Source organism: Urocitellus parryii, chromosome 10, assembly GCF_045843805.1.
Source record: "Urocitellus parryii isolate mUroPar1 chromosome 10, mUroPar1.hap1, whole genome shotgun sequence".
NCBI classification, from domain to species: domain Eukaryota; kingdom Metazoa; phylum Chordata; class Mammalia; order Rodentia; family Sciuridae; genus Urocitellus; species Urocitellus parryii.
In genome coordinates this window covers 47,108,944-47,122,514 of record NC_135540.1, presented here as the reverse complement: position 1 = coordinate 47,122,514, position 13,571 = coordinate 47,108,944, and the positions used below count along the sequence as shown (strand labels likewise).

Sequence of the window (13,571 nt, the reverse complement as noted above, 5' to 3'; positions counted from 1 at the left end):
GTTTCCTGAGTGACACTTCATATCCAAATCATAATAGCGCTATTCCTCCTCCAATTAGACTTGACTGCTGGGTGTACAGGACTATAATCCTAGACACCCAGAAGGCTGAGGCAGGAGGATCATAATTCTGAGGCCAGCCTAAGCAATTTAGTGAGATCCTGTCCCAAAATAAAAAAAAAAAAAAGTGTTTGATGATGCAGCTCAATGGTAGAGTACCCCTGGGTTCAATCCCCAATACCTAAAATAAAATAAAACAAACCAGGCAATTAAACTTGACCTGTGGGACACTGTAATTGACCATAGACCATAATCATAAACTGCAGATTTTTTTTACAAAGTAAATTATCCCTAAACATTGTTCAGCTGAATGGGCATATGATACGTCAACAAATTAATATTTTCTTCTTTGATAGTTACATTGCATAATTTAGAGGAATGTCCATGTTTTTTGATTGATTTTTTCCTTTATATGAACATTTATCCCCACTAATTGTATTGAGGAGTATTTGTTTGACAAGATTTTACTTGTAGCTAAAAAATGTCCACTAGCAATTCCTGCCTTCAGACAGTTTTGTTATCTTCCAAAACCTCTAAAGTAGCCTCAAAACATATAGCTTACTTAAAAAATTGAAATCCATTAGACCTGAGATCTTCCGTGGAGACCCACACGGCAACTTTGCAAATGTGTGGCAGACAGGAATGCTCCCTTAAGCCCTGGTTATTTGTTACTTTAATGGAAAAGCCCTTTGAAGTGGATCAAAATGTGATTTGTCAGTGGAAGGATGATAAAGCCCCAAACTGGCAAAATGTCAAAAACCAGGGCCTGAAATTGACTTTTTCACATGTGAAATTTCTGTTTTATTTTCAATGTAGGGCAAGAAACCAATGGAAATTACTCATCAGGCTGTGCTCTCCCATTCCAACCTGACCAGAGGCACCTGTTATGGTGCTGTGGAAGAGCTGATCCAGAAGGCAGTGCTCCCTCAAGGGAGGTTGCCTGCACTTCTGTGGGTCTGTCCTCCTGACCTTCTTTCAGAACCAAACAGGGAGCAAGTAATTGGAGGCAGCAGCTCACCTCCTGTCTTTCTCTGGACCCTTTTGCACATCAAACACTGCTGCTGGACTTTCCAGAAACCACTTATTTTATGGACAAGTACAATTGTCTATGCAGCCTCATTCATTAAGTACATAATGAGAACAGTTACAATGCTTAATATCTTCATGGTGCTTTATGGAGCATTTTTATAGGCATTATTATTCTCTTTACAATGGACACCATTTTAATTCAGCAATTGCTCTATACCAGACATTGTTAAGTGGTTTATACATGTAATTTCATGTCAGGATTTGGTATCCACAATGAGGCTGTGAGATATGTGGATGCATATAATTATTCCATCTATTTAATGTGGAAATTTAGGTTCAGAGAAGTTTTTCTAATTGCCCAAATTCACAGACTCAATACAAAGTGAATATAACTAGAACCTATCTCTTTTAACTCCTTGCCACTTATTCATTTGGTTAAAACTTTTATCAAATGCTTATTGAGCTCCTACCATGTTCCTAATAGGTGCCAAAGAAAGAAAGACTGGCCAGTATTTGTTTAGGAACTACAGAGTGGTTTAAAATAATAATAATAATTATATATATATATATATATATATATATATATATATATATATATATATACACACACACATATATGTATGTATATATATATATTTAATGAATACTTAATAAATTATCAGGCCCCCTTGGAAACAGTAGTTGAAGGCCTTCCCATTTCCCAAATAAAGTAGTTCTTTAATCTTAAAATGTCTAAAATTGCCTAGGGAACTTATTTGAAATGCAGATTACTAGATCCAACATTCCAGCATGTTTTAAAACATTTTATTAGTTAATATCTATATGGTTTTTTTTTTTCATAGACCACACAGAGAAGCCCAGTTCTTGTCAGTGAAATAAAGCAGGAGGCAATCTGAGTAGAACAGAAAAGATGGTGCAGTCAGGTTAGGTACCAGGGTGCCAGGTGTGACTGACAGGGTTCCTGCCCAGCTTTGGAGAAGATCAAGTGAAATGAGGACTGAAGAACTGTAGGAGCTATGTCCACCAAGGACCAAGGTCAAGGTGATGCTGCTGCTAATGTCCAGCCTGTCTGTTTAAGCTCTGCTCCCAGTTAATGGCAGAACGAGCCTGAAGAACAATGGTTTTCTTTTTTTCAGAATGGCTCACATAGAAAAGGGATTTTGTAATTAGGCAAAACTGAGACCAATAGCAGCTCTACAATAAACTCCCTATGTGACTTGAATCAATTTACATAAAAATTCTACACACTTCAGATAGAGCCCTAATAACCAGAATATACAAAGAACTCAAAAAATTAGACAATAAGATAACAAATAACCCAATCAATAAATGGGCCAAGGACCTGAACAGACACTTCTCAGAGGAGGACATACAATCAATCAACAAGTACATGAAAAAATGCTCACCATCGCTAGCAGTCAGAGAAATGCAAATCAAAACTACCCTAAGATACCATCTCACTCCAGTAAGTCTGGCAGCCATTAGGAAGTCAAACAACAATAAGTGCTGGAGAGGATGTGGGGAAAAGGGCACTCTTGTTCATTGCTGGTGGGACTGCAAATTGGTGCGGCCAATTTGGAAAGCAGTATGGAGATTTCTCGGAAAGCTGGGAATGGAACCACCATTTGACCCAGCTATTCCCCTTCTCGGTCTATTCCCTAAAGCCCTAACAAGAGCATGCTACAGGGACACTGCTACATCGATGTTCATAGCAGCTCAATTCACGATAGCAAGACTGTGGAACCAGCCTAGATGCCCTTCAATAGATGAATGGATAAAAAAAATGTGGCATTTATATACAATGGAGTATTATTCTGCATTAAAAAATGACAAAATCATAGAATTTGGAGGGAAATGGATGGCATTAGAGCAGATTATGCTAAGTGAAGCTAGTCAATCTTTAAAAAACAAATACCAAATGACTCCTTTGATATAAGGGGAGTAAACAAGGACAGGGTAGGGACGAAGAGCTTGAGAAGAATATTTACATTAAACAGGGATGAGAGGTGGGAGGGAAAGGGAGTGAGAAGGGAAAGTGCATGGAAATGGAAGGCGATCCTCAGGGTTATACAAAATGTCATATAAGAGGAAAGGAGGGGTAAGACAAGATAATACAAATGGAAGAAATGATTTACAGTAAAAGGGGTAGAGAGAGAAAAGGGGAGGGGAGGGGAGGGGAGGGGAGGGGGGATAGTAGAGAATAGGACAGACAGCAGAATACATCAGACACTAGAAAGGCAATATGTCAATCAATGGAAGGGTAACTGATGTGATACAGCAATTTGTATACGGGGTAAAAGCGGGAGTTCATAATCCACTTGAATCAAACCGTGTAATATGATGTATTAAGAACTATGTAATGTTATGAACGACCAATAAAAAAAATAAAAAAATAAAAAATAAAATAGTAAATAGAATAATTACAAAAAAAAATAAAAATAAAAAAAAAATAAAAAAAAATAAAAATTCTGATCCTTAGTTTTGTCATCTGTTAAATGAACATGATGATTTGGTTTTGGGAAGACTTATAAATAAAATAAATACTTAGTAAATGACAGCTATTATTAATAGTCCTTCCTTATAAATTGAACTCTTTTGCCGTGAAAAATAAAATCTCTTATAAAATTTTTAATAGCTTCCTCCTTTTCGTTTACAGTGGGGAATAATGTAATAAGGTAAGATTGGACTTACAATTAACCAAAAAGTAGACCCCACAAAATACTAATTTTTTTGTGTTTAGTAACCAAATGATTCCATGAATTGTTATGATAGCACAAGTTAGAAATTTCACTTCCAAGAATTAACAGTATATAGCATAGATATGCACTATGATATGTGAAAAAGAATATCCATCTAAGTTTATATCAAAAGACAAAATTACAACAAATTTAGTTGAAAGATCTTAGTTGGCTTTGTGTTTTGTGTATGTGTGTGTGTTTCCGAAATAAGACAACACCTCATTCTGTAGAATATATATATATATATATATATATTATGTGTGTGTGTGTGTATGTGTGTGTGTATGTGTGTGTGTATATATATACATATATATGTGTGTATGTGTGTGTGTGTAATAGAATGAGCATTCTGATAAGCTTAGCAGAAGATTTTGCATTAGTATTGGATTTATAAGCACAAAAGGGCTGAATAAGCAGAAACAGAACAAAAGTAGATCGGTTGTTTCAAAGTTAGTTTCCTAATGAAAATTAAAGCAGAGGGTATTTTATTATCATATAAGTGAAAACTGTCCCATTTTGAAATTAGCTTCTCTCTCTCCCTTTCTCTTCCTCGCTTTCCCCAATCTCTGGATTTCTAAGAAGGTCATGTAAACATCTTACTTTCAGCCTGGTATTTGGTATATTGGGACTAGAGCAGGAGCTAAGTTCAATCAAATGGACTCTCACAAATTTTATTTAACATTTGTAATGTTAGACATCCTTTAAATGTCAATCATAGAGTAAAATATATTGCAATACATCCATATGCAATGAAGACAGATATTTAATCTGTTAAAAGTGACAAGTAGATTTATAGTTCTAACATGAGAAAAGATTTGGACCATGTTAAGGTAAAAACTATTTCAGAAGAGTAAACTTTGATCCTACTTGTTTATAGAAAAAAAAAGTTTAGACCTATTGAGCAGAAACAGCTGACTTCTCACTAAAATTCATATTTCCTTCTTCTTTCTGGCACAAAAATAAATTGCTTTCCATGGCCAACATTTATTGAGCTCTAATGTTGTAGCAAGAGCTATCCAAAAAGTTTTGTTTTTTTAAATAATGTTGATACTAGTCTCTACATTTTTAAAATATTTATTTAGTTATAGATGAACACACAGTATCTTTATTTATTTTTATATGGTGCTGAGGACTGAAACCAGTACCTCACACTTGCAAGGCAAGCACTTTACAACTGAGCTATAGCCCCAGCCCCTGAAAAAGATTTTATAGTGTGTAATTTTGTATAATGTAAACAACATAAAAGCCTTATGAGGTGGACATTCTTATTATCTATGCTTTACAGATAAATAATCAGAGGTACAGAGATGTTAAGTAATCTTCCCAGGAATACACAGGTAGTAAATAATGTGATGAGATTCTGATCATTATTATCCAAAGTACAGGTATGAAGACACAAGTATTCTATGTATACAACCAGATATATGGAAAAATTGTGCTCTCTATGTGTAATAAGAATTGTAATGCATTCTGCTGTCATATATAAATAATAAATAAATAAATAAATAAATAAAATGTTTTAAAAGAGAGACAGAGAGAGATCCTAGAATTCTAGCCAGTGAAATTTTAGTAGAGATGTGTTGCTCCAAACTTCCAAGACTAGCCATAAGAAACTTCCTCATGACCCTATCTTCCATGGCCAGATGATCAAAATAGCACCAAATATTCTGAAAACTTAGAATCCATTTCTTTAAGATAGCAGAGCCTCTACCTCGCTGAGTACCTGAATGACTGTTCCCAACCCAATTGTATTACATTTGCAAGAATACATTTCTGGAATTTGGAGATATTAATAATGTAGGGCCTAGTTGTTACAGGTGCTAATCTATACTAATATATATGTATGTGTTGCCAGAGGCTAAGTGAAAAACTAAATGATTATTATTATTGTTTTTTGTCTATTTTGTTCACTACTATAATTCTAGTACTGAGAATAGTGCCTAGTAATTAGTTGGCACTCAACAAACACTTGTTAAATGAATATCTAGGCTTAAAAATGTCTGAAAAATTGTACTGGGGTTGTAGCTTAGTGGTAGCACACTTGCCTGGCATGTGTAAGGCACTGGGTTCGATCCTCAGCACCACATACAAATAAATAAAGATATTGTGTGTCCATCTCCAACTTAAAAAAAAATTTAAATGTATACATTATTTTTTGAATATGACTAACTGGAGTGTGATTAGAGGAGGAAAACCAAGGAATCTTTTACTTTTTTTCCATGACCTTCTGTAGAATTTAATTTTATAAACCAACACATATTAATTTTATAATAACAATTTTTATAAAAACACATTAAGGATGATAGCCATTTATCCTTACATCACCGAGGATAATAAACTTGCTTTTAGTGCCAAAGACAGAGGCAGATCTGGAGCTGGCTAGATTACTGATCTGACCCACTCAGCAGTTCTTGGCTCTGCAGGAAACTCTGTCATGACTGTCATTTCTTGTCAATGTCCATCTAGGTGGTATAATTGGCAGAAGTGCCTGACACTCCAACTATGCCCCTCAGGTAGGTAGATGAAAGACAATCACCTCCAGTGAAAGTATCTGATCTCAGCTTCTCTCCTGTCACTTTGTGGTGTAGCTGATCTAAAAGTGAAGCCTGTGGATGCCAATTGTAAGAAACTAAGCATCAAATGAAAGGTCACCAAACAGCTGATATTTCATTTTGCTCATATTTCTATGGTAACATCTACTTGACATCAAGACAATTATTTGAAAGTCAAAAATTCCAGTGTGATTTTTTCTGAGATACCAATTATCCCATTAATATGTATGTTTGGTGTTTTTTTTTTCTGAATTTTTAAATATTCTAATAATATGTAAACACAATTGTTAGTAATATTTACTCCATGAAACTAAGACATTTGACTTATTTTCATAACTATTTCATTAAAACAATGCTAGAAAATTAAATTTCTTCTGCTTACAAATCTTGTGGCCATAAGGTAGTAGTCTTAAATCTCTGCTTAACCTTAAGGGAAATCTCAAACCTGGGCTTAGTCTTCTTTGTAGCTGTAAAGATATTATGTCAGTGATAAAAGAGCAAGAAAGATCTTTAAAAAGTAAAAAGTGCTGTGAAAAGGGTATTATTAAAAACTTCAGCTTGATTAAAAAATTAAATGCCATATATTATTCCTTTTGTATTATAATAATATCTCAAACTAGATTTTGAGCTTCCTAAGTGAGGGGAGTACTTACCTGACAGCACTGTTACCTCCAAAGCCCAGCACAACATCTGGTTTCAGCATACTGCATCAGTTACAGGTCAATCACAGAGGCAGAGCCACTGAGTACATGAAAGAGAGGAGCTGGATGTTTCCTCTGTATCTGATGAGAAGCCCAAGGTTGCTACAGGTAAGCTGGAACCATAGTTGGGGAAATATCTGGATGTAAAGTGGAGAAAAAGCAGAAGCTGGAACCCACATCTCTCTCTTACTATCTCCAACCTCCACCACAAAAACTGAAGAAGCAGCTAGTACCCACCGACACAGAGTCAGGAAACAGAAAAGCCAAGGCAGCTGCAGGCCCAGGTGCATTCCACCTGGTCACCCAGGTAAAGCCAAGCAGATCAGTGACAACATCCCTGGGTCTGCCCTGCACCAAATTTCACAACATAAAAAAAAAAAAAAAAAATGGCTGTGTTGGGACTACGGTGGGGTTCTGGTAGAGAGCTCACCTAGCACATGTGAGGCACTGGGTTCAATCCTCAGCACCATGTGAAAATAAATAAATAAAATAAAAGTATTCTGTCCATCTACAACTAAAAATTTTTAAAATGGGGAGAGTTTTTTTTAAAAAAATGGCTGTGCTTCTTTTCTGTCTCCCAAATGTCATGCAAATTTCTCTTATGGACAATGCCAATCGTAAGACACACAGGGAAGTTAATTCTGGAAAATGTAGTTCCAGTTTAGTGACAAGCCACCACACAAGCACTTGACAAATTCTTATCAAGCAAATTAATATCTCTCAACATACACACACAGAAGCTTTAAAGTAAAAGTGAATATAGGTATTTGGGGGGGGAGGGCAGAAGATGTGCAACTGCTACCAGGACTGGAGGTTCTTCTCCACCAGAACAAGAAGCCTGTGGTTCCGTTGTTTCCACTGACATCTGTGACTGTATGATTTGGAAAGAAGAGTCATTGAAAAAAAATTAGCTTGTGCAGACATTGACAAAGGTAATCAGGTGACAGAATAAAGGCATAAGATGCAATAAATACCCTCAATACTAGAGGTAGGACTGGGAGTGTAGCTCAGTGGTAGAGCATATGCTTAGCAAGCATGAGGCCCTGGGTTCAATCCCCAGCACCCAAAAAACAAACAGAAACACTAGAAGTAGAAGAAAAAACAATGAGGTTTGCTTTACCATCTCAGTGGAGGAGTCAGGATCCATAGACCTGGTATAAAGACCTTGATATAAAGAACTCTATGCTTTTCCAACTTTTACCACTTTCTTCCTGTTATTTTGTTTGTTTGTTTGTTTGTTTGTTTTCTTGTTTGCCTATTGTGAATACAAGTAATACTCTCAAAATGAAAAAATAATGGAATTTAGCTTTATATGAGATGCAGGAAGAAAAGGTCTGGGAATGATCAACTAATCAACTTTTCATTCAACCTAGTATCTCTCACTGTTCCTTATCATAATGTTTTAATTTTAGTCTTACATAGAATTCATGGAAATTCCCTTAGCCCTTTACGTCTTGACATGACTTTCCATTCCACGATAAGTAATCAAACAAGAAATGCAGTTAGTTTAAAAAGCAAATGTAAAGTGAAAATGTCATTAGCTCCTAGAAGGAGGTCTCCATCGTAAATAAAATTCTGTACGTATTTTAAACATTCCTAATATTTTGATCACATTCACTTTGAAAAGTTGATACTTTTAACTTACTATATACAAGCATTATCAGGCCTCTATGTGCAAGCGTGTGCTGGATGTTACATTATTCTATTTCCACAATAGCTCTGTGGCACAGCTATTACCGGGTCTACTTTGTAGGTGAAAAAAATTGATAGACTTCTAATGAAGTATTTAAGCATATCACATTACACTTCTCCACATAATGTGCTATTTATTAAGATGCAGTGTTCACGATTTTGTTTTATATACAAATCTCAGTTTTCAAGCCAAGCGTGCTGCTACATGCCTGTAATCCTAACCACTTGATAGGCTAAAGCAGGAAGATCACAAGTACGAGGCCATTGGCCTCAGCCAATTTAGTGAGACCCTATCTCAAAATTAAATATAGAGAGATCCAACATGGCGGCCGGCGAGGAAGCAGCGTCTCCAACGTCTCCACTTTAACGGGATATGAAAGACTCATCGAAACAGCTGCAGCCTAGCTACGGAGGAACTTCTACCATAACTTCCTTAAGAGGAGAGCTGCCGTGAACTGGTAGGTTTACTCGAAGTGACAGGTTGCCCCAGAGAAGTGGATCTTGGAAGGCCACGCGGGCACAGAGGTCTAGTCCCCCAACCATCAGCCGCTCCGGCAGGCGGCTCCCCCTGGAGGCCTAGCTCTCGCCCTGGGAGAAGCGGCCCCACCCGCCCGCTTCCTAACCTGGCAGCCACAGCTACTCAGCGATAAAGGTGCCCACGTGGCGGGTGCAGAAGTTAAGTCCTGTAGACGCCAGCCACCTTTGCAACCCCCGGGAACCCTGAGTGGCTTGGCCCGCCCCGCCCGAACCGGCAGTCCTCCGCCATACGGGCTCCCCCGGGAGGCCTAGCTCTCGCCCTGGGAGAAGCGGCCCCACCCGCCCGGTTCCTAACCAGGCAGCCACAGCTACTCGGCAATAAAGGTGCCCACGTGGCGAGTGCAGAAGTTAAGTCCTGTAGACGCCAGCCGCCTTTGCAACCCGCGGGAACCCTGAGCGGCTTAGCCCGCCCCGCCCGAACCGGCGGGTGCAGAAGTTAAGTCCTGCGGACGCCAACCGCCTTTGCAACCCGCGGGATCCCTGGGCGGCTTGGCCCGCCCCGCCCGAACCGGCAGTCCTCCGCCATACGGGCTCCCCCGGGAGGCCTAGCTCTCGCCCCGGGAGAAGGGGCCCCACCCGCCCGGTTTCTAACCAGGTGGCCTCAGCTACTTGGAGATAAAGGTGCCCTCGTGGTGGGTACAGAAGTTAAGTCCTGCAGACGCCAGCCACCTTTGCAACCCGCGGGATCCCTGAGTGGCTTGGCCCGCCCCGCCGGAACCGGCAGTCCTCCGACATACAGGCTCCCCCGGGAGGCCTAGCTCTCGCCCTGGGAAAAGCGGCCCCACCCGCCCGGTTCCTAACCAGGCAGCCACAGCTACTCGGCAATAAAGGTGCCCACGTGGCGGGTGCAGAAGTTAAGTCCTGCAGACGCCAGCCACCTTTGCAACCCGCGGGATCCCTGGGCGGCTTGGCCCGCCCCGCCCGAACCGGCAGTCCTCCGCCATACGGGCTCCCCCGGGAGGCCTAGCTTTCGCCCCGGGAGAAGCGGCCCCACCCGCCCAGTTTCTAACCAGGTGGCCTCAGCTACTTGGAGATAAAGGTGCCCTCCTGGTGGGTGCAGAAGTTAAGTCCTGCAGACGCCAGCCACCTTTGCAACCCGCGGGATCCCTGAGTGGCTTGGCCCGCCCCGCCGGAACCGGCAGTCCTCCGACATACAGGCTCCCCCGGGAGGCCTAACTCTCGCCCTGGGAAAAGCGGCCCCACCCGCCCGGTTCCTAACCAGGCAGCCACAGCTACTCGGCAATAAAGGTGCCCACGTGGCGGGTGCAGAAGTTAAATCCTGCAGACGCCAGCCGCCTTTGCAACCCGCGGGAACCCTGAGCGGCTTGGCCCGCCCTGCCCAAGCGGCGGCGGGTGCAGAAGTTAAGTCCTGCAGACGCCAACCGCCTTTGCAACCCGCGGGATCCCTGAGCAGCTTGGCCAGCCCCGCCCGAACCGGCAGTCCTCCACCATACGGGCTCCCCCGGGAGGCCTAGCTGTCGCCCAGGGAAAAGCGGCCCCACCCGCCCGGTTCCTAACCAGGCAGCCACAGCTACTCGGCAATAAAGGTGCCCTCGTGGTGGGTGCAGAAGTTAAGTCCTGCAGACGCCAGCCACCTTTGCAACTCGCGGGAACCCTGAGCGGCTTGGCCCGCCCCGCCCGAACCGGCGGCGGGTGCAGAAGTTAAGTCCTGCAGACGCCAGCCACCTTTGCAACCCGCGGGATCCCGGAGCGGCTTGGCCCGCCCCGCCTGAACCGGCAGTCCTCCGCCATCCGGGCTCCCCCGGGAGGCCCAGCTCTCGCCCTGGGAGAAGCGGCCCCACCCGCCCGGGTCCCAACCACGCGACCGCAGCTACTCGGCGATAAAGGTGCCCCCGCAGCGGGTGCAGGAGTTAAGTCCTGCTGATACCAGCCGCGTTTGCAAGCCACCGGCACCCAGTGCGGCTTGGCCCACCCCGCCTGAACCGGCAGTCGGCCTCCACCATCCGGGCTCCCCCGGGAGGCCTAGCTCTCGCTCCGGGAGCAGCCCCCTGCAAGCTAGGGGAACCTTTGACCCATCGGGAGGTTAGGCCCAGCAACCTGCGGAGTGATAGAGGTGCCCCTCGTACCTGCTGGGTAGGCGGACCTTTGACCGACCAGCAGAGCAGACCTAGGGCCTCCCAGCGTGGTAGACGGATCACACCAATTGGAGGAGGATCACAGCCACTACATGCCCTGCAAGGGTGATTATTCAACTATACAAGAGCAATATAAATAAATAGAGGGAAAATTTCAAAACACAACAGTTTCACCAAGCAGAAAGAAACGCCAGCAGTATGAAAAGACAAGGAAAGAAAGGACCACAGGCAATGCAGGTCAACTCAACTTTAGAAGAGGTAATAGGTGCAACAGATGGAATGTCAGACAGAGAGATCAGGATATACATGCTTCAGATGATCTGGAGTCTCAAGGAAGACATGAGACAGCAAAATCAGATAATGAAAGATCACATTGACAAACAAATCCAGGAAGTAAAAGATCAATTTCACAGGGAGATAGAGGAAATAAAAAACAAACAAATAGAAATACTAGAATTGCAGGAAAAAATAAACCAACTTAAAAACTCAATTGAGAATACTACCAGCAGAGTAGATCACTTAGAAGAGAGAACATCAGACAATGAAGACAAAGTATTTCAACTGGAAAAGAACATAGACAGCTCAGCAAGTCTGCTAAGAAACCATGAACAGAACATCCAAGAAATATGGGACAATATCAAAAGACCAAATTTAAGAGTCATTGGGATACAGGAAGGCACAGAGCTCCAAACCAGAGGAATACACAGCCTATTCAATGAAATAATACGAGAAAACTTCCCAGACTTGAAGAATGAGACAGAATCCCAAATCCTAGAAGCCTACAGGACGCCGAATGTACAAAACCATAAGAGATCCACACCTAGACACATTATAGTGAAGATGTCCAACATACAGAATAAGGAAAGAATTTTAAAAGCTACAAGGGAAAGGAAGCAGATTACATTTAGGGGTAAACCAATCAGGATAACAGCTGATCTCTCAACACAGACTCTGAAAGCTAGAAGATCCTGGAATAACATATTTCAAACACTGAAAGAAAATGGGTTCCAACCAAGAATCGTGTATCCGGCAAAATTAAGCTTCAGGTTAGAAGATGAAATTAAAACCTTCCATGATAAACAAAAGTTAAAAGAATTCGCAGCTAGAAAACCATCTCTTCAAAAAATCCTTGGCAAAACATTGCAGGAAGAGGAAATGGAAAATAACATTGAAAACCAACAATGGGAGGTAGGACAGTAAAGGGGGGAAAGTAGTCAAAGAGGATAACAAATCAGGTTTAGTAACATTAACAAACAAATATGGATAGAAGTACAAACCATATCTCAATAATAACCCTAAATGTCAATGGCTTAAACTCACCAATTAAGAGACACAGGCTAGTAGAATGGATCACAAAACAAGACCCAACAATATGCTGTCTACAGGAGACGCATCTGATAGAAAAAGATATCCATAGACTGAAGGTGAAAGGTTGGGAAAAATCATACCACTCATATGGACAGCGGAAACAAGCAGGCGTGTCCATACTCATATCTAATAAAATAGATTTCAAGCCAAAGCTAATCAAAAGGGATAAAGAAGGACACTTCATACTGCTCAAGGGAACCATAAACCAACAAGACATAACAATCATAAATATATATGCCCCAAATAATGGTGCAGCGGTGTTCATCCAGCAAACTCTTCTCAAGTTCAAGAGTCTGATAGACCACCATACAATCATCATGGGAGACTTCAACACACCTCTCTCACCACTGGACAGATCTTCCAAACAAAAGTTAAACAAGGAAACTATAGAACTCAACAACACAATTAATAACCTAGACTTAATTGACATATATAGACTTTACCACCCAACATCAAGTAGTTACACTTTTTTTTCAGCAGCACATGGAACCTTCTCAAAAATAGACCATATATTATGTCACAGGGCAACTCTTAGACAATATAAAGGGGTAGAGATAATACCATGCATCTTATCTGATCATAATGGAATGAAACTGAAAATCAATGATAAAAGAAGAAAGGAAAAATCAAGCATCACTTGGAGAATGAACAACAGGTTGCTGAGTGACATATGGGTTATTGAAGACATCAAGGAGGAAATTAAAAAATTCCTAGAGTTAAATGAAAACACGGACACAACATATCGGAATCTATGGGACACATTGAAAGCAGTCCTAAGAGGAAAATTCATTGCTTGGAGTT

At 41.3% G+C, this 13,571-nt stretch overlaps 1 non-coding gene across 1 annotated transcript; it reads left to right on the top strand.

Moving 5' to 3' along the window:
• Positions 1 to 8,072: 8,072 nt before the first annotated feature.
• On the top strand, positions 8,073 to 8,145 carry Trnaa-agc (transfer RNA alanine (anticodon AGC)). The gene has a single exon. It is a non-coding gene; the product is annotated as a tRNA-Ala (tRNA).
• The last annotated feature ends 5,426 nt before the right edge of the window (positions 8,146 to 13,571 follow it).